The sequence below is a fragment of the Sus scrofa genome, chromosome 6, assembly GCF_054392235.1.
Source record: "Sus scrofa isolate SSC_HxYL_T2T_F1_AM1 chromosome 6, Sscrofa_HxYL_maternal_Yorkshire_Landrace_v2.0, whole genome shotgun sequence".
NCBI lineage: Eukaryota > Metazoa > Chordata > Mammalia > Artiodactyla > Suidae > Sus > Sus scrofa.
This window is the reverse complement of record NC_139388.1, coordinates 173731367-173749068: the sequence shown is the minus strand read 5'-3', so window position 1 is coordinate 173749068 and position 17702 is coordinate 173731367. Positions and strand designations below refer to the sequence as shown.

Genomic DNA, 17702 nt, shown 5'->3' with positions numbered 1-17702 from the left:
ATCCATGCAGACCCACCGCACACCCAGCCCTGTGCTGGCTCCACAGGCCCATGGCTCTGTTTCAGCTCCACGGATGTGATGTCTCTGCGGCAGGCGCCCATGTGCCCCCTTTTGGATGAATGATCCAAGAAAAGGGCTTTGCTCGAAGACATGCAGGAGGCAGAGCTCCCCTTGTGGTGCAATGGGATTGTGGTGTCTTGGGAGCGCTAGGATGCAGGTTCAATCCCCAGCCCAGCACAGAGGGTTAAGGATCTGGCATTGCTGCAGCTGTGGTTGCGGTCATAACGGTGGCCCAGATTTGATCCCTGGCCCAGGAAACTCCACATGCCTCAGGGCAGCCAAGAAAGAAAGAACGGAGAGAAAAAAAAAAAAAAAAGACATGCAGAAGGAAAGAGGGAAGAGTGAGATTCAAACCCCACTTTGTTGGACTCCAAAGCCCCTGTTCTTGCAATGAAATGCCCCCTGCCTCTCTAGCTAGGAGACCAGAGTTTAGAGACATATTTATTTTCCCATTTCTCAAATTAATCTTGCAGCTCGGAAAGCAAGGACAGCTCGGATAGTTAACCACAGTCATTGACAGCCATGTTGGAACCCTTCAGAAACCTGCTGGTCCACGGCGACCCTTGGGGGGGGTCTCCCTTGCCTCGTTTATTAGGAAAACGACCTGAAGGGCCATGGCCATTTATGGTCTAAAAATAAAAGCGTGTGTATTTGGAGATAGCTTTAAAAACATAATCACTAACATTAACAAAATAATTTTTTAAATGTGAGTTTTCACAATTATTCAACCCTCTGAAACAGGTTCGATAACCCTCAACATGCTGCCTCGATGGCACGCGATGCTCAAGCTTTCCAGAGCACCTGGAACATTGTATTAGATGGCCTAATACAATAAGAAAAAGAAAAAAAGCTATCGTATTTGGAGTTCCCATCGTGGCTCAGTGGCTGAGGAATCCGAGTAGGAACCACGAGGTTGCGGGTTCGATCCCTGGCCTCGTTCCGTGGGTGAAGGATCTGGCATTGCCGTGAGCTGTGGTGTAGGTCACAGATGCGGCTCAGATCCTGTGTTGCTGTGGCCGTGGGGTAGGCTGGTGGCTACAGCTCTGATTAGACCCCTGGCCTGGGTACCTCCATATGCCGTGGGAGCGGCTCTAAAGAGACCAAAAAAAAAAAAAAAAAAAAAAAACTATTGGGGTGTAGCTGATTTACAATGTTATATTAGCATCACGTTTACAGCAAAGTGGATCAGTTGGAGCCACAACTGCTCTTCCCCCCCTCCCCCCCCCCCCCCCCCCCCGTAGATTACAGAACCTTGAGTAAACCTCCCTGTACTTTACGGTGGGTCCTGGTTAGTTCTCTGTTGTATACGCAGCGGTGCGAATGTGACTCCCGTCCTCCCAATTTACCCCCCCCCACACCTATCTTTCCTTCTAAGCTAATGATCCCAAGGTTTTTAGGGAAATGTACCCCGGCAGTAACCATTTGAGTAAACTGGCAAATGCATATATTTGTTCACTGCTGTTATGTTCATATGCTATCATTTCACCAAAATAGGAAGGATGTGCACGTCTACACCTGTGTATTTATTCATCTACCTTGTTTCCTTCCTGCCCCACAGGGGATCAGCTCACCCTCCACGGCCTCCAACGTGCATGTCCAACCGGAGAGAAAACTCCTTCATCATCCTCTCCATTTCTTCATCCCCCCCCAACTTCAGCAGCAGCCACTGAGTGGGGAGCGCGCCATGCACTGGGGGTGCCAGGGTGATCAAGGGGACAGGGCTCTTGCTCTGCTGAGTTTCCATTTGAACTGGGACACTGCTCTTCTCTCAAACCTGCCTTGAAGCTGGGACGCGGATCTTCTTCCCCATCTGTCTGTGAGCTGGGACATGGGTCTTCTCTAGAATTTACCACTGGCTGGACCGTCAGCTCTCCTGCTTCTCAGGTCTTTGGACTAAAGCTGGAATTACACCACTGGCTTTCCTGGGCCTCCAGCTTTGCTGATGGCAGAACGCGGGACGTCTCGGTCTCCAAAGTCAATATCATGAGTCAATTCCTTATGATAAATAAGAAGTGATACACACATAGATGTCGATGCGGACGCAGACATAGAGACAGACACAGACAGAGATACGCATGTATCCTCCTGCTTCTCCCTCTGGAGAGCCCCGATGAACACACTCCGCTGTAAACTACTGGGGGTCTCGCAGGGCTTGGGGGCGGAGTATAGCGGATGACATACACAAAGCAGGTTAGCAACGCACTGAGCACGCCGCTGGATGCACCATTACTGCCAGTTCAACAGAGAGCTGTAATACTGGCCGTGGGCTCAAGCACATGCACAGAGACAGCACGTATGCGCCTTCCTCGATTCAATTTGACAAAAGCACCTGTTGATCACTGTTTGAAGGTTCTCCAGTTCACTAATTTCGTAATAAAATTTTAGTGGCGTGTAAGTGATTTACAATATTGTGTTAGTTTCAGGTATACAGCAAAGTGAACCAGCCACACGTACACACACATCCACTCTCTTTCTGACTCTCTCCCCACATAAGCCCTCACAGGGTACTGAGTCGATTTCCCTAGCTACACAGTAAGTCCTTGTTATTGACCAGTTCCATATACAAAGTGCGTGTATGCCAGTCCCAGCCTCCCAATCCATGCCTCCCCTCAACATTGCCCCTTCGGTAACCCTGAGTTTGGATTTGAAATCTTTGCGTCTGTTTCTGTTTTTGCTTTGTTTTGACAGCCACACCTATAGTATATGGAAGTTCCCGGGCTAGGGGCTGAATTGGAGCTTGAGCTGCAGGCCCGTACCACAAACACATCAACGCCAGATCTGAGCCACACCTGCAACCTACACGGCAGCTTGCCGCTGGATCCTTAACCCTCTGAACAAGGCCAGGGAGCAAACCTGCCTCCTCCTGAACACTACGTCATGTTCTTAACCTGCTGAGCCACAGTGGGAACTCCTATTTCTGTTTCACGCATAAGTGCTTTTGTATCGTTTTTATCAGATGCCACATATGAGTGATCTCATATGATATCTGTCTCTGATTTACTTCACTTAGTATAATCATCTCTAGGTCTATCCTTATGTTGCCACGAATGGCATTATTTCATTCTTTTCAGGGCTGAGTAATATTCCATTGTATATATGTACTATATCTTCTTGATCCAGTCCTCTGCTGATGGACATTTAGGTTGCTTCCATGTCTTGGCTATTGCCAATAGTGCTGCAGTGAACAATGGGGTGCATGCATCTTTTCAAACTGTGGTTTTCTCTGGGTACCTGCCCGGGAATGGGGTTGCTAGATCATATGGTAGTTCTATATTTAATTTTTTTAAGATACCTCCACTTATGCTCTCCATAGTGGTTGCCCCCACCTAAATTTCCACCTGTGGTGTAGGAGGGCTCCCTCTTCTCTGCACCCCCTCCAGAATTGTACTGTTTGTAGACTTTCCAATGATGGTCTTTCTAACTGGTGTGAGGTAAGTATTTCAATGTAGTTTTGATTTGCACGTCTCCAGGAATTAATGATGTTGTGTATCTTTTCATGAGTTTTTTTGGCCATCTGTATGTCTTTTTGGTGAAATATCTATTTAGGTCTTCTGCCCATTTTTTGACTGAGTTTTTTTTTTAATATATAAACGAAGCTTCATGAGATGTTTGTATATTTTGGAGACCAACCCCTTTTCAGTTGCTTCATTTGCGAAGATTTTCTCCCATTCTGTGGGTTGTCTTTTCATTTTGTTTATGATCTCCTTTGCTGTGCAAAAGCTTTTAAGTTAAATTAGGTCCTATTTGTTTATTTTTGTTTTCACTTTCATTGCTCTGGGAGATGGATCAATAAAGACATGGCTGTGATTTATGTCAGAGGGCTCCGCCTATGTTTTCCTCTATGAGTTTTATGGTAGGTGGCCTTACCTTTAGTCTTTAATCCATTTTGAGTTTATTTTTGTATATAGTTTAGAGAATGTTCTGATTTCATTCTGTTGCATGTAGCAGAATCCAGTTTTCCCAACACTGCTATTGAAGCGGCTATCTTTTCTCCATTCAACATTTTTTTCTTTGTCATAGATTAATTGACCGTTAAGTATCCTGTTCCACTGATCCATATTTCCGCTTTTGTGCCTACCACACTGTTTTGATGATTGTAGCTTTGTAGTAACGTCTGAAGTCAGGGAGCCTGATTCCTCCAGCTCCATTTTTCTATCTCAAGATTGCTTTGGCTATTCGAGGTCTTTTGTGTTTTCATACAAATTTTAAAATGTTTTGTTCTAGTTCTGTGGAAAATGCCATTGGTAGTTTGATAAGGATTGCACTGAATCTGTAGACTGCTTTGGGCAGTACTGTCATTTTGACAATGCTGCTCTTCCAATCCAAGAGCATGATATGTCTTCTTCAATTTCCTTCAGCCGTGTCTTACAGTTCCAGGGTACAGGTCTTTTGCCTCTTTGTAGGTTTACTCCTGGGTATTTTATTCTCTGTGACGCAATGGTAAATGGGATTGTTTCCTCACAGTTTACTAGTCTGAACCAGATCCGTATTAATTCTGAGTGTCGAAAATCCACACTGTGGAAAATAGGTAGACGGTGTCTGATCACATCTCTCCTTTAACACCTGTATTATCTTATAATATATTGTATTACATAAGCAACACTGACAAATATATTTTTAAATAAATGAGACCTCTCATATAAAAAAAAAAAAAATGAGGATGGGATCTTGTTTTCCGTGGAGCTTACAATCCAGTGGCTGAAACAATGTCACTTAATGTCAGATAGCGATACTCTGCCACACAAAAAGTAAAACAAGGTGATGGGACGGAACATGAGGGAGAATGACGATGGAAGGGGAAGGGAAGCCACGATGAGGAGCTTGGCGAAGGTCTCCGTGAGCTGCAAGACGAGGAGGCCACCCTGCTGTGGTCGAATGGGGGAGCCAGTGCTCTGGGCAGACAGAACGGCAAGTGCAAAGCTCCTGGGGCAGAAAAGAAGGCTGGTGTGGCCACATTACAATGAGTTTGTAGCAGGAGAGGCTGGAGACGTTAGCCGCTCAGGCTGGGACGTCCCCACCAACGATGGACTACAGCCCCACTGCCTACTGACTGGGTGACCTTAAGAATTAATGCCACATGCTGCCAAGGGTTATAAGAGGAGTTACGCCAAAGACTAAAAGAATAAACATATCAATATCATTCCAGCGCACACAGTTGGTATCAATATGTGGCAGCCCTTAGTATCTGTTTACTTCGTCTTTGGTCTCCCCGTGGCACAAAATTCTGTGCCAGTTGGGCATAGCCAATCTTCTACCCTGCTGATCCAGAGCAGCCATTGTCATGCCCTGCGTACGGAAAGAGCTCAATGGAACGTCGAGAAATGGATGAGTTTTAAAATAGAGAAAAGCTACAGAAAATCACCTTAGCTAAATATGAAGGATAAATTTTTTAACCAAATTTCTTCCTAATCATGAAAGTACTGTCATGTGTATTCTGGGAATCTTTGGTATTTGAAACAAAAATAGGAACATAGACTTTTTTTTTTTTTTTTTTTTTGGTTTTTAGGGCCACACCCATGGCATATGGAAGTTCCCAGACGAGGGGTCGAATCGGAGCTACAGCTGCTGGCCTATGTTCCAGCCACAGCAATGCAGGATCCAAGCCGCATCTGCAACCTATACCATAGCTCAGAGCAAGGCCGGATCCCCGGCGCCCTGAGCAAGGCCAGGGATCAAACCCCCATCCTCACGGATGCTAGTCGGATTTGTTTCCACTGAGCCACAAGAGGAACTCCCAATAGGAGCATATTCCATACATCACTTAATACATATTTTCTGCTCCACGTGTCTGGCACGAGGCAGTGGAGCACGTGGGTGAAGACTATGTGGGTTGTGGAGGGACCCCCCGGAGGTACATCCTGCCTCCCTCACTGGCCGTCTACATCATCTTGCTGAAGCTGCTGGCACTCTTCATGGCTCAGTTATTTTTATCTGCACAACCGCCAAAATAACAGGACTGCCTTGTACTAGCATCGTGAAAATTAAGCGAGTTAATTAATACAAAATGCCTAAGAAATGCTGAGGCTGTGGCCCCACTGACTTAACCAACCGCTCTTGTTAGAGACGTGGCTATTTCTCAGGTTTTGTCATAAGCATCAGCGCTAGGAATATCCTGGTGGCTAAACCCCTGCCACACAAACAGGAGCTTTTCCTCAAGAGAAAGCACCAGGAATGGCCTTGCCAGATGAAAAGTTACACAGATGTTAAGGCTTTTAACATATTGCCCAACAGTCCCTGAAAACAAGCGTGAGCCCATTAGCTCAAATCTTTGTCTGCGCTGTGAGTCCTAACCTTTGAGAAAATCTTTGCCCATTTGTTAGGGGAAAGCAGGGTGTGTCGATGTTTTAATTTGCCTTTTCTTTAATTACCTGGGATGTTGCTTCTCTTGGGACTTGCCTCTTCACACCGAAAATGGAAGTCCATTTCCGGAATCTGAGGCAGCAGAACAGGCTTAAAGTGGACTCCTTACCACGGGAACGGTCAGGCAGGTGCAGGTGGCTGCGTGGCGCCGAACTGGGTATCTCTTCATCTCGTGCAGGGTTGAGCGAGGTGAGCTCCGAGGTCCTTCCTCACTCTGGGATTATCTCATTCTGGTTCACACCGGCTACAGCGGCAAGCAAACCCGGCAGGGAAGATGCCCTGCAAACCAGCAGCTGCGCTCTGGGGCCCCTCCGGGATCAGCGGCCCCCGAGGTGCATGTGATACCTAAACATCCATCGGGGGCCTCTAAATAAGGACGCCCGAGTTATATCAAAAGGAAAAGTCAAGGTGACGAAGCTACGCCTCCAGGAGATGAGACACAGCACAGCGGGGAAACGCCTTCAATCTCCCCCTTGCCAAGGCGGAAAGTTTTGAGGGCCAGGGATCGAATCCTGCCACAACAAACACCTTCACGCTCCAGGCCAGTGGAACGCAAGCCTTCCAAGGTGTGGCCGGGGCCTCTTTACCACAGGCTGTATTTGCGTAACTTTCTTCATTACTCAGTACCGGCTTTGGGACAATAACGTGACACATCACAGCCTCCTTCCCCGCCTCCCCGACCGGTCTGTGCACAGCAGTCTGCTCCTGAGCTGGTCAACATCCTGCTGGACTCGGAGTGTCCCCCGGGTTTATGGTGAGCAGACGCCTAAGCCAGATGTGCTGGCTGTCGCTGTCGCTGTCGCTGTCGGCTCTTAGAGAATTCCTCTTCTTGGACGCGAAACGGGCCTGCCAGTGTGTGACTCCTTCGGCCAGAATTCTGCAGTGTTTTCAGAGGCCCGTCTCCGTTTTCACTCAGGGGATTTTCCTCCCCGGAAACCGCCCCCGCTCCTGCTGTCACAGTGGCAGTTTCTGGCTGGGTTGGGCCCCACGGGCCTCACGGCACTGGGAGCCTGAGGCTTGTGTCTCTTAAGTGACACCTCTGAAGAAGAAGTCACTTGTAGGGTGAGAACACTGGCGAATTTTCCTGCGGGCACCCCTTGAGCACACAAACCTGAAAGCTGCAGAGCAGTAAAATCAGCAGCCAAAATAAGCAAGAAGAAGATGGACTTCCAGGAGGGAGGTGGAATCAGATGGAGGCAGAGCCAGGACTAGGTTCTTGGCGACAGCAGTGAAACCCCAAACTATGAGGGAGGGGAGAGCTTCCTGCCAGGCCCTCGGCACACCCCTCGGAGGGGGAGCGGAGCGGGGGAGCTGGGCGCTGTGCATGCCACTCTCCACGACGGGCAGACTGGCTGATGACCCCAGCGGAAACATGGACGCCATCCCCCGTCTGGCCCCACACTGCGGCAGAGGAGACAGAGCTGCTCGGTAGCTCGCTTGAGCAACGCGCATCAAACCCCCAAAACAAGGCGTGCAGGCCTGCGCGTGTGCTGGGCTGGGCCGAGCCCCGGCGTGGGTCGAAAAAGAAAGCTGCTCTAAGGGCTTGTGATTTCGCCAAGGAGAGGATGTGCGCAACAGGAGCTGGCAGCGCAGCACGTCAGGGCCCAAAAGGCATCGCAGCAGTGAAGATATCCCTAGAGGATCCCCCCCCCACCTCCCAGCCCCTGCCCTGCAAGGACGGCCGGCACCTTCAGGACAGGAAGGCTGGCCTTCCTGGGAGAGCAGGTGCCTTTCACCTTGGAGGGTGGGCAGAGTGTAGGCCAGTGGATAAGAAGGGAGCTGGCTTGTCGGGGGGAGAGGAGAAGGAAGACGTGAGCAGCCGAGCTCAGGCCCAAGCTGCCTGCACTCCTGGCCTTGGGAGGAGGGTTTGTGCAAAGAGAGACAGAGACAAAGAGAGTTTGAAAGGGAGGAAGGAGGCCAGATTTCAGAGAGGGCTGAATCCCACCCAGAGACGCCTGGGCCTCATCCAATGAGCAGCAGGGAGCAGTTGGAGACGTGCGAACAGCAGATTAACAAACTCACAGGAGACGCTAAAGGCTTCAGCTTTCCGCGGGGCTGCAGGATAGGCTGGGTGAGGAACGCACCAGAAACCTTTGACGACGGCCCAGGCCGGGCTGGCCGTGACTTGGGGCTGGACCACGGCGGTGTGGGCCGTGGGAGAGAAAGATCTGTAAGGTACCACAAAGCGAGTATCTGAGAGAGAACTCGGCGAGAGGGCTCAAGTGGGTCAGGGGCCGCTGTGAATTTTGCACCTTGGTAGCTGTGAGGTGGAGTTGGCATCGTCCAAAGCACATAAACGGGTCGGGGCTGAGGAGATCAGAAGGTAGGGGCTCAGATTTGGAGAGGAAGAGCCATTTCACAAGAATTTGAAAAGGCAGGCAGTGCCTGGAAGGAGGCAGCCACGGGGGATGCTTCATAGTTTCCATTAAAGGGAATTAAAAATCAGTGGAGGGGGGGTTCCCTTCACGGCTCAGAGGTTAACACAGTCGACTAGGAACCATGAGGATATGGGTTCGCTCCCTGGCCTTGCTCAGTGGGTTAGGGATCTGGCGTTGCCGTGAGCTGTGGTGTAGGTCGCAGACGCAGCGCGGATGCTGCTTTGCTGTGGCTGTGGTGCAGGCTGGCAGCTGCAACTCCGATTCAACTCTAGCCTGGGAACTTCCATGTGCTATGGGTGTGGCCCTACAAAGCAAAAAAAAAAAAAAAAACCACTGAGGTTTTCTCCGATGTCAATGGACCAGCTGTCTGTGCAAATAGTGTGGGCTCCGCACACCCCTTCTTCCTCTCCTGCTCTGACCCCCGCCCCGACAGTCTCAGACCAGAGGCAGAGATCAGCCTTAGAGACCAGGACCCAGACGACTCAGAAGTCTGCCGATGAGCCCGAGGCACATGCACGCAGGCACCTGCTCTCCGCTCACTGTGGAAGCACTGAGTCACTCCTCCCTCCCCTCCCCTCCCCTCTCCCCCTCCCACCAGCACCTCCTCCTCCTCCCCCAAAGCACGCCTCACAGCCCGACTCGGTTTCTCCATCACGTTACCAGGAGCTCCACAGCGCCCTTCCCTCCCGGCTTGTCTCCTACATCTTCGGAAATGAACTCCAGAGTCGACGGGACAGAGGACCCCAGATTTCCACAAAGATGGGCAGCTGGTCATGACAGGAACACTGAGACAAGTCAGAAGACTTGGTCTGGGGAGTCAGGCAAGGGAATCAGAGAAAGATCCCCAGGGACAAGGGGTCCCAGGATTGCCCAGCTCTGCTGACGTCCAGACAAGTTTTCTCACTCCACGGATAGCGAGGGAAGGAAGAGAAGCAGCTCCCTCTCCGAGAGGAAAGCTCAAGGGCAGGGCTCACAGCGGCTGTTAGTCTGAATGGCAGTGGGAGGAAGGAGACAATGGATGCAAAAAAAAAAAAAGGCTTCAGGTGGCATGGACGTGAACAGTCTGAAACGCACACCCCCTCCAGTTCCTGGAAAACGAAGATGAGTCCAACAGAAGCTGCGTCGCACAGGCGCTCCTGCTCCGCTGGCCACACGCATTCCCAGACACAGACTCATCCGTCCCCGGGTCACCCAGCAGCAGCGCTATCAGCCGCCTCCTCCTGGTAAATTAAGCTGCAGAGTCAGACCTGCTGCGGCCCCAGGGAGGGGAGCTGAGAGCAGCTGGGGCCACCTGGGGATGGTTCCAGGGGCCTGAGGGCAGGGGAGTGTCACGGAAAGAGTAGAGAAGGCTGGTACCACGCGGCCCTGAAGACGGAGGCGAGAATCACCCGATCTGCACGGCCCGGAACGTGCCGTTGCTCCAGTTTCCCGGACCAGCCTGCCCACAACCCAAGCAGAAAGCGGAACTCCAGCTCAGAGGACAGCGCAGGTCCTGTCCCAAAAGTCGGAAAGGAAAGCAGATGAGGCCAGGTGCCGCTTCAGGGAATGGGGGCACACAGGGAGGGGGGCGCTTCCTAAAGGGAAGCTGAATTCCCATCAGGCTCTGCGCTTTTAGTGATCTGGCCTTTGTGGCCAAGAGAACAATTCTGATTCTGGCTCGATGCTGAGGGTGTGGACCACACAGGTGCATGGACCTGACAAAACTTCATCTGTGCGGTTCCCTATGGGTTCTTAGACCCAGGAAATCTGCCTGTCCCAATCCGTTGACTGTGTGACCTTGGACCTGTCATTTGACCTGTAATCCAAAGTTCCCCATCTGTCAAGTTGAAACGAAGGAGCCAGTCTCGAAGTGTCTCAGGGTTGCACAGTTGACAACGGTAAGAGCCGGTCGTGGCAGGAAACCGACAGTACATCCGGATGAAGACGCGCCATGGTCACGGCTCAAAGCTAAGAATTTCTGAACGAGATTAGCTGCCTGCAGAAAATCAAATCATACATTCCAGAACCAAATTTGGACAGAAGCGGAGGCGCCATTCTCCGCATCAAGGCAAGAGGCCGACAACCACTCCCTGTGCAGTGTCACCTGCCCTACCGGTCCTCCGAACTTTTCCTCTTGAGATTCCCCAGTGGCCTCAAGATTAGGACACGCGGAAGTTTCCACTGTGGCTCAGCCATTAATGAGCCCAACTAGTATCCACGAGGGTGCAGGTTCGATCTCTGGCCTCGCTCAGTGGGTTAAGGGTCTGGCATTGCCGTGAGCTGTGGTGTAGGTTCCAGATGCCGTTCAGATCTGGCATTGGTATGGCTGTGGTGCAGGCCGGCAGCTGAAGCTCCGATTTGACCCCTGGCCTGGGAACCCCCGCATGCTGTGGGTGTGGCCCTAAAAAGAAAAAAAAAGACAAAAATGAGGACACGGAGTTCTCTTCCCTTCCTCCCAGACTCCCTCTGGGTTTGTGTGCCCAGGTGGCAGGAGCAGGGCTCTTCCCAGGAGGGGAGCTGGGAGGGGAGAAAGGGTGTTTGGGGGCAGGCAGTGTGCAGAGAGAGGGGGCTGGTCACAAGGACCTGGAGGAGGGGAGAGCCAGCCAGCCCTGGCCCCCATGCCCTCCTCATGGAGAAGAAAATGAAGATCCAGAAAAGCAGCACAGCTTCTCTCCATTTCTAAAGCCCCCAAAAGAACAGAAATACGAAGCAGGCTTTCCTCCAGCTGACCCGCTCGCCCTGAAATGCTCCTGCTCGCTCCACTGACAAGTTTCTTACAGGTGACTTCTTTTTTTTTTTTTTTTTTTTTTTTGCTTTTTAGGGCAAAGCACCTGCGGCATATGGAAGTTTCCAGGCTAGGGGTCAAATTGGAGCTGTAACTGTCGGCCTTTACCACAGCCACGGCAACGTGGGGTCTGGGCTGCATCTACAACCTACACCACAGCTCACATCAACGCTGGCCCCTTAACCCGCTGCGAGGCCAGGGATAGAACCTGCATCCTCACGGATACTCGTGGGGCTCGTTTCTGCTAAGCCACAGTGGGAACGCCTCTTATGCGTGACTTTTGGCCAAAGGGACCGGCTCTACCAAAAACAGGGACTGAAGCATACCCAGGTGACTATCTGGCTCACCTGATTCTCTTCCCAGTGGGGCTTTGAAACATGGGGACAAACTTTAGACACAGAGAATGGAGCCATTGCCTCTGTCGGGATGGGAGAAATTCACAGATGTCTTGACAGCAGCTACCTCGCGACACTGAGTGGTAGCGGACCACTGGAAAAACTCTGGGTAAGAAAGACTATCAAAGGAGCATCAGGTCCAGATTGCAAATTGCTTTAGCAGCTAAAACAGGCAGAAAGATAGAGCAACTCACGCTAATCCAGGGGGTTTATGCTTCGGGCTGGCTGCCTCTGACGCCCACCCTTGACCCAGCCCATTCATCAGTATTTTGATAAGCAGATTCCCCTGCAGAGCTTCTTAATCTGGGTTCCCAGAGGAGTCTTGCAGAGATTAATGAGAGCCCTGCCGCTGCCTGCCAGCTCTTGAGGGTGGGGCAGTTAAATCACAAAAGGGAAGGGACTGGTCGCGGATGCCCAAACTCTCCCATCACTGGACCTGACGCCTCTAGGGGTCAACTCAGTATCTTTTCAACTTAAATACCTGGATCTGTTTTTATTTTTATTTTTAATCCACTTTCTCCTTGGTATCTAGGGAAATTAAAGCCCTGGCTCACATCTTCCTTAAGGCCAGCTTTTAGCCAGAGCCATGACAGCATCTGGAGCTCAACAAAGATTAGGGGCAGAGGCAGGCAGGAATGCCAGGGACAGAGAGGAAATCCAGTGCTACCAAGGGCACCACCAATGTGCTGTACCCGCCATGCAGCCCTCCCACCAAATACCCTCTGGCTACAGTCCCCTGACAGTGGTGGGAGGGGAAGCTGGGGCTGCAACCCCAAAGCCTGAGCCCTCACAGAAGTGCAGCCCCTAAGACAAAAAAAAAAAAAAAAAAGGGAGTTCCCATCGTGGTGCAGTGGTTAACGAATCCGACTAGGAACCGTGAGGTTGCGGGTTTGGTCCTTGCCCTTGCTCAGTGGGTTAACGATCCGGCGTTGCCATGAGCTGTGGTGTAGGTTGCAGACGCGGCTCAGATCCCGCGCTGCTGTGGCTCTGGCGTAGGCCGGTGGCTACAGCTCCGATTCCACCCCTAGCCTGGGAACTTCCATATGCCACGGGAGTGGCCCAAGAAATAGCAAAAAAAGACAAAAAAAAAAAAAGAAGTGCAGCCCCTGCCCTCAGAAGATGCTCCGGGGAGTCGCCACACCCCAAACCGCAGGGCTGGTCTCTGCTCTTGGTGTTGCCTAATAGCTCCTCCAATTGTTATTCATTTATGGATTTATTTTGCTTTTGATTTTATTTTGCTTTTACATATTTATTTTTTAGGCTGCCCCTCGGCTTATGGAGTTCTCAGGCCAGGGATCAGATGTGAGTCGAAGCCGGGACGAAGCCGCAGGTGCAGCAATGCCAGATCCTCAACCCACAGTGCCAAGCCAGGGGTGGAACCCGCATCTCAGCATTCCCAAGAGGCTGCCGATCCCACTGCACCACAGCGGGAACTCTGCAGGCTGGGTTCCCTGTGAGACGTGATCTGGGGAAATTTTCTGGGCTGTCCTCTGGAGAGATGGGACTTATTTTGAAGTAAGATGTGATGAGGGAACCCTAGATTTGAGTTCAGTTTGTGAATTATTGGGGCGGGGGGGGGGGGTAAAATCAGGCTTACCGAGCTTGTAGGACCTTGCATGTGCTGGAAGAAAAAGTCTTACAAATTCCAAGTGACAGGTATGGCAAGAAGGAGGAGGACGAGCCGGGACAGCAGCTTCAACTCTGGCTGCTCCCGTGCTGACATGTGTCCACTGAACGCAGCCTCAGGACTTGGGGGAAAAAGACCGTCACGCGGAGCTCCGAGCTCACGAGCAGGTCTAAAGGGACCGGCAAGTCAACTAACAAAGGCGTCGGGGGTGGGAACCCCCCTGGGTCTTCCCTCGCCCCTCCTGTGACCACGGCTGGCATCTCAGGCCCGCTGTCCGTGAACAGACAGGGAAATAGCTAACTACCCAGCTGAGTCCACGTTCAGCCCCAGAGGAAGGTCGACGGCTGACTGTCTAGGAGTCTGCGGTCTCACTGACACCAGCAGCTCTCAGAGTGTGGAGCACAGCTGCCCTCCGTCTATGGCTGTGGACTGGGGGGGGGGACAAACATGTGCTGGGAGGGGGGCCGTCCCAGCCCCTCCGGCCAGGCTCCTCAGAGGCTGGCGCATCACCCAGCCCCCAGGTGGGGGCATCATGGAGGAGACCACGGCTGCCCCTGCATCAGCTGTCCTGGTTCAGCAGACCTTCCTTCTTTAGCCAGACCTGGAAGCCAAAGAGGTCAGGCCAACCTGCAGCTCGGGGTCCAGCCCAGACGGGCGGCTACCTGGCCAGCCTCCTGGCCTCTGTATGCGGCGCAGCCTGCTCTGGATGGTAGGCTCCCTGCCCAGGATTTGCAGTGAACTTGGCTGCTCCCTGCGGGATTTACTGGGTCTGGACCTGCCCGCGGTAGAAGGTCAAGTGTCAGTTCAACGAGGGAGCCCCTGTCCCCCTTCGTCTTCCTGACTTCCCTTCTCCCCAGCCACCTTTTCTTCTCCACACTGGCCTTCTCTTGGCTCAGTTTCTCTCTGACCTTGACCGACCTCTGGTGTGCTGGGTATTTTTCCAAGGACCACGTTGGCCCATCAGACGTGCAAAAGGGCAGGAGCCTGGTCTCTCCTCCAACGAGCCACCCAGCGCCGTGCAGTCCGCAGCACCAAGACACAGAGAGGCCCTGATGTGCTAATGGTCCTTCAGAGCTCAGCTGAAGAGCTGGACAAGACTCCAAGAGTCCCGACTCGCCACACACATCCTGACTCAAACTCAGTCTTTGTCTCAAGGGTGATGGATGCCAGGCTACCCGTGACAGGAAGGGCAACCTCTGAGTATTTCCAACACAACAGGCAAAGCTCTCACCCGTGGAGTTTATATTATGTCATCATCCCCCAGGTTCCTCGCAGCCCCCAGGACAGGCGGCCAGGGCGGGTCCTTGCAATCCTTCGGTCTTTAAATGGTTATTGAAGACATTCCCTCTCAGAAAGGGGCACTGAGCGGAGACTGCAGGGAGACCACTGGTCCGCCTTGGGCGTTCCTGGACCAGATGCTCACCCAGTGTTCCCAAGCACAGTCTTCCTAAGAGCGGCACGAGGCGGGATGGTTGGGGCACCCTCGTTGTGGCCCCAGTTGCCCCAAGCCATCACCTGCCTACCGCCAGTAAAGGGTCAACAGAAAATATCTCAGACTGTTCAGGGCCACGTGCCATCTCTGCTGCATATACTCTATTCCTCGAAGTTTATTTTTTAAAAACTTTTTGAAAATGTAAGGACCACTCTTAGCGTGAGGTGCAGAACAAGACAGGCAGCAGGTGGGTTTGGCTCACAGACAGGCCACGGCTTGCAGAGCCCTGGCCAATCGGAAGAAGCCACGACATTTTTTATCAGTCCTCCCCAAGCAGCACCGCCACCCCCGCCCTCCCAGTCATGACACCTCCAGACCCTCCCACGTACCCAAGGACTGCCCCTGACTCTGCTCCAACGGCTCTCGGCATCTGTGCTCAGGCCCAGGAGGGCCTCCCTCAGCAAACATTTCATGGAGAAAGCACGTCGTACAGATGCCAACAACGAGCTCCTGTGTCTCTCTCATGCTTAACCGGGGATGCTCAAGGCCCAGACGGCCTCATCCTGCACTGTGAGGGCTCACCTGACCGCACTCGTGTGGCCGTGTCCACACATCTCCCCACCATAACAGTGCCACTTAGTTAATGACTTCACTTGGGTTCTTCTACTCCCCCTCCCGTGTGGGTACAGGGTGGGCAGAGCAAGGGCAAGACAGATCCCATCAGCTGCGTCTCGCAGCATAGCCAGGACCCATCACTCCCCACCTCCACTGTAGCACCCAGGCCACACCCCTTCTCCCTGGATGCCCACCGCCACAGCCTCCCACCTGAGCCCCCTGCTTCTGTCTCTGCCCTCCTTCCTCTCCCTTGTGCAAAGCCCCCAGAGGCGTCCCATCTCGTGCAGAGTAAAAGTCAACACCTCTGGGAGTTCCCATCGTGGCACAGTGGAAACAAATCTAACTAGGAACCATGAGGTTGCAGGTTCGATCCCTAGCCTCGCTCAGTGGGTAAAGGATCCTGCATTGCTGTGGCTGTGGCGTAGGCCAGTGGCTACAGCTCCAATTATACCCCTAGCCTGGGAACCACCATACGCATAGGTGCGGCCCTAAAAAAACCAAAAAGACCAAAAAAAAAAAAAAAAAGTCAACATCTCTGAACAATGAAAACAAACCCAACGTCCAGGTCTTTCCATGGGTGCACTGAGTCCCCTGTCTGCAGGGCCACCTGCCTGGCCTCACCTCCCACCTCCTTCTCCTGTGGCTAATGCCAACTCCAACCACACTGGCCTCCTTCCTACCAGCTTTCCCTTTCTTTAGCACTGATCACCACCAACAGGTCATGTGATTTCTCATGGTTTCTTCCCCGCTGGTCTTGTCTGCTTTTCTCACTAGAATATAAGCTTCATCAGCTAGAGGCTTCAAGGCCTCAATGTCATACCCCAGAGCAAAGTGCCCACCACCAGGTGGGTGCTCTACAAATACACGAGTATCTCTAGACTGGCTGGGGACAGGGTCCCTGCTGATGGGCAGAGATGGCAGCCTTGCCAGGACACTGCTCATCCGTTTGCACCTGGATGTCTTCCTGCAAGTAAACATCTTGCTCTTAAGCCCCCTCAGGACAAAACCATGAAAGCAGACCCACCCTTGGAGCCAAGCAGGCTCAAACTGTCTACATTCAATCCTAAAGCAGCACCAGCAAACTCAGACTTCAGCCGAACTAACCACCTGTCCCGGGGGGAGAACAACAGCAGCAAAGACTGCTGGAAGGCTCAGAACACACCTGCTCTGCTCGCGGCTTTTCCTTGCTCCCCACCAGCACCCGGCAGGCGCAGAGGGAGGAAGGGGAGCAGGAGCACTGGCTTCGGTCAAGTTTCAACTCCTAGCGGGACCTTTACAAGCGGTCTGATTCTGGGCATGGCCCTAAGCGCGCCAGGCCTCAGCTTTCTCATCTGTTGAATGGAGACACTAATACTTACTTTATAAGCTTGTTTAAGGTTTAAGCGAATAATTAGTAAACAAAACCAGATAGCTCCCAGCATAATGACTGTGCAGGAAAATTACCCAGTAAACAATCATTTCTCCCCTCCGGTAGAGGAGGGGGCTGAAATTCAGAAGGGCGGGGACTTGCCTGAGGTCAGAGGGCTTACACCACAGCAAGACTGGACTCGAACCCCTGGCTTTTGTTGCTACGCGTTTTTGTTGTCATCCTGCCTCGCCCCTGTTCTTGCTTCCGACACTGCACATGGCCTGTGTCAGCAGAAGCAAGTCACGTGTGGGGGCTCCTATGGGTCTGCTGAGAAGGTTGGACCAGAGCCTTCTGGATGAGCGGTCGTTACGAAAGATGACACTCTTGGAGTTCCCACTGTGGCACAAGGGATTAAGAGGCCTATTACAAGTGGCTCAGGTCCGCTACAGAGGCACAGGTTCGATCCCTGGCCCGGCACAGTGGGTTAAAGGATTTGGCGTTGCCGCAGCTCCGGTGCGGATCACAGCTGTAGCTCAAAGTCAGTCCTTGGCCTGGGAACTTCCGTATGCCACAGGTGCAGCCATAAAAACAAACAAACAAACAAGCAAAAAAGATGACACTCTTAAGGGCATTACCCCACCCCCATCCCCCGGCCCATGACACTGAGAAATCATAAGCAATCAAAAGGGATCAAAAGCTAAAAGCATTTGCCTGCCCTGGTTG

General features: G+C 52.2%; 1 protein-coding gene across 8 annotated transcripts in view; it reads right to left on the bottom strand.

Annotated features, from left to right (window-relative positions):
* Positions 1 to 17702, bottom strand: part of HIVEP3 (HIVEP zinc finger 3) — a 494489-nt gene that overhangs the window by 329230 nt on the left and 147557 nt on the right. The window lies entirely within an intron of this gene.